General features: G+C 45.0%; 1 non-coding gene across 1 annotated transcript; it reads left to right on the top strand.

Annotated features, from left to right (window-relative positions):
• Positions 1-3,379: 3,379 nt before the first annotated feature.
• LOC129683174 (U6 spliceosomal RNA) lies at positions 3,380-3,481 on the top strand. Its single transcript, XR_008721119.1, has one exon. It is a non-coding gene; the product is annotated as a U6 spliceosomal RNA (small nuclear RNA).
• The last annotated feature ends 488 nt before the right edge of the window (positions 3,482-3,969 follow it).

Raw genomic sequence — 3,969 nt, 5'->3', positions numbered from 1 at the left:
TTTGAAATTTATAAATAATGTTTTCTGGTGTTGAGCTGGTTTTCTGGTGTAGAGGGTGGAGGGCAAGAAGAAAGACAACAGCAAAAGAAATCAATGGAGAAAATATCTCCAGACTATAAACTAAGGATATTAACATTAGACCTGCCCCAGATTCTAACAGTGGCGATTTATTGAATACTTACTATGAAGAGGGGCTAGACTGGGTTATTTTTAAAATACGATGATGGTGAGCATATTTACTAGGTACCTGGAACCCCATTATTAGCAGTTACCTTGTGTAATCCTGCAGTCATCTTGTACAAAGGTTGGCAAGAACAACTCTTCGGAAGAGTTTAATAGAAATGTCTAAAGAGCATTTTATAGGCTTTGCTTCAGTGGCATCTCTTGACCTCCCCACACCACAGACCACACCCTTACATGTCCACTCCATGTGGTAGGGTGTAAGATGAAAGTGGGGGTTCTTTAGGTGACACTGGAAGTAAAGGGGAAAAACTAGAGGTCTGTAACTCTCACCAGAATATGGTGATATCGGAGCTGAAAGAGATCTTCAAGGGTCACTAAATTCAAATACTCATCTATCTGTAAAGGCCAAGGCCATTTTTCAAAATTCACCTCTTACTAATTTTATGCAGGTATACAATGTATTTTCTTATCATAGCAAACACTTCTTTCCTCTTCCAGAGCTCATCATCACATCTCGCTCCTAACTAAATGCTGTATTTTCCATAGTCTACAGAGTCCAAGCAGAGCTGTCCCTATGTATATGGGTGTTGGGTTATCTACTGAAACACTGGCATCTTAATAAAAAGACCTCTTCCTTAAAGAAAACTGACACTCCTTACCCCAGCAACCTCTGACTGTCAAAGTTCCTGCAGTAGGGGTGGGACTTCCTGAACCCTTCCCCAATCTGTGTTGGAATTTTGACTGTTTTCATCTTATGTATGTCCTGTGCAGGCAACTTTTGAGGTAAGAAATCTTTGAATTTCCTAATAAAGTCCTCCAAAGCACAGACAAATCATGTATGAACTGCCCGGGGTTCATACAGAACCCATGATTCAGGAACAATATACCACATTTATTGTTCAGTCTAAGTCTTAACTAAGCAAATATCACAGATCAGATACAATGAACCTCCTTTATTGTCTCCTTTTCGCAGACAAGCAATCCTAAGTCCCCAGATCTGTTCACCATGTGAACTGACCCTTCAAAGACTCGTTACTGAACCCAAGAGAAGTGCATTAACAAGAAGCCGATTCTAGAACTGGAATCTTAGATTGCTTTCTCAGCTTTGCCACACTCCAAACTGCTTTCACTTGGGGGGCTCTGTACTTCACCTTTTCCATCTACAAAATGGGATTAAGAAATGTCTGCCTGATAGCATGCAAATAGTGCTCTGAGAAAGTGAGCTGCTGTTGTTTATAGGAACACAACACAGGCATGCCCTCCAGTTAGTGAAGGCAGATTCTAAAATGTTTCCTCCCTAGCGGATAAGCAAGACATACTTATTGGACCATGAAATGCGGAGCATGGAAATGAACCTGTGTCTACAGGCATGACATCATCCACACACACGTGCCTAGTAAGTAATTTTTCCTCCACCTAATTTCTCTGGGCCCTTCCAGACTCTCACAATTAGGCCCTACACACAGGAACAAGGATGAGGCAGTTAGCTAATTGTACTGTGTTGCCAGGAGAAAAGCCAAGCTGTGGTCCCTTTCACCCAATCCCGGTGCCCTCTCTCAGTTCCCCTAGGGGCCTGGAAAAGCAGCATCATGAATACCGGTCCAGCCATCTCCTTTCCCACCACAACACACACACACACACACACCACCACCACCACCACCACCACCACCACCACCACCACTACCCACACACCACCCTTGCGAGGGGAAGGCCACTCTGCAGTTTCGCAGGCCCAGGAGGGAGGCTAGGGCAGGCAGTGCCTGGACGCCTACTGTTAGTCAGCTTGACTCAGAGCTTCCTTGTGGGCCTTGGTTAGGCTGCAGTCTGTAGGTCTCAGGGGCTTTGAGCCAGAGTAACACTCCTTTTATTTACCCAGGGTTTGGATTCTCTGAATCCACCCATGCCTCTCTGGATCTGCTTTTTGAACTGTTCAAGGAGTGATGAGCAACCCGGCCTCTTGGGGGTGCTATGCAAGCACCGCCCACCGCCAGCCAGCCCGCCAGGGAAAGTGCCCTCTGCAGACTCTTAGATTCACCTGGAAAACCTGTTTTCACTTGCCAGCCAACCCCTTGGCTGTATGAACAAGAATGTTTCCTAACCATTTGTCCCATTTGGGGCAGGTGACTCAGCCTCTCTGCACATCAGGCTTATGGTGAAATGAGAAGATGTCAGTATCAACATTGTAGGGTTGTAAAGAGATCAAAATGAGCCTATCTCCTCATAGCTACTACACAGTTGTCTCTCATAAATGTGCTTCTTGATGCTTGCCAGTGAGAATGGGTGCAGGGGCAGAGCTGAAGCAAGAGCCACAGCATCTCTGTTCCTGCCAAAAGAGAAGGCAGACTGTAATAGGTAGACATGTAATTAAGGGCTTGAATTTTGTTGGGTTGCAGGTGAAGGCATTGGAGAGTTGCCCTCAAGAGAGTGTGAGGATGTGCATACAAGCAAGAAGCAATCTAGGTGTCTTAGGACTTTTTAAATCAGGGAGCAGGCGAGGCTGTCATTCTAAATGTCCTTCAAACACCGGAAAATTCACTGGCTTTTCTTGGGAAAATAGTGAAAGTGATAACTCTAAAACAAGCGTGGAAAACTTTCTTAAAAACGAATAGATGGGAAATTTCTTTTTACTTTCCTGTTATGGGGGTCTTCCGTAGAGACTACTCCAGTTTGCTTTTATAGCCAGAAAGCTTACGAAGTGTGGCTACATTTTCCTATGAATTCTGTTATAGATAATAAAATTTAAATTTAGAAGATGATATTTTTGAATTCATGCAGTTTTCACTTGTCAGGAAAGATGTCTCGGAACTTTAGACGCCAGCTGTTTTGAGACATGGTTTCACATATCCCACCCAGGCTGGCTTTACTTCCCTGGATAGCCAAGGATAACTCGAAGTTCCCGATCCTTCTGCCCACACTTCCCAAAGGTTGGGGTTACAGTGGTGCATCCACCCCATTGTCCAGTTTTCTGTGCTACTGGAGACTGAAGCCAGGGCTTTGTGCATGCCAGGCAAGCAATCTACCAACTGAGCGCCATCCCCAGCACCTTTGACCTGAAAATAGGAGAAACATTCCTAGCTTTCAGACTATGTGAAAAAAAGATAAAATGCGGGGGCGTATCCATTTGGGTTCATGCTTACTTTGCAGTTTCCTGCTGTAAAAGAATAGGGAGGGAGAAGAACAAAGACTTTTCTCCAGTGCTCCATTGGCAGCAGACGCTAAAATTGGAACAGTACAGAGAAGACTAGCCTGGCCTATGTACAAGGATGAAATGCAAATTTTTGAAGCTGCTCCTCCTCTCCATCACCTTTCTCCCTTTCTCCTTCTCTCCCGCCCTCCTGGGAAATCTCTTTTCTTGAAATGGCTATCTCTCTGCCTTAATGCACATACCTAAATCTATATTAAAATGTAATCACAATAAATTCTAACTTTGTTTTTTTTTTATTTTTCTTTTTAGTTACATTTTGTTAACTCTGTGTCCCAGCTGTATCCCGCTCCCTCATTCCCTCCCCAACCCCACACTCCCTCCCTGGTCTCCTCCCTGCCCCTTTCCAAGTCCCCTGATAGGGGAGGACCTCCTCCCCTTTCATCTGACCCTGTTTTATCAGGTATCTTCAGGGCTGGCTGCAAAGTCCTCCTCTGTGGCCTAACAGACTGCTCCTCCCCTGGGGGGGGGGGTGTCAAACAGCCTGCCCTTGAGATCCTGTTAGAAATAGTCCGTGTTCCCCTTACTTTGGAAAACTACTTGGTTACTGAGCTACCACAGGCCACATCCGAGCAGAAGTTCTA

The sequence above is a fragment of the Psammomys obesus genome, unplaced genomic scaffold, assembly GCF_907164565.1.
Source record: "Psammomys obesus unplaced genomic scaffold, mPsaObe1.curated_primary_1811, whole genome shotgun sequence".
NCBI lineage: Eukaryota > Metazoa > Chordata > Mammalia > Rodentia > Muridae > Psammomys > Psammomys obesus.
Note: the sequence above shows the minus strand (reverse complement) of the source record. Positions and strands in the feature narration are given on the sequence as shown.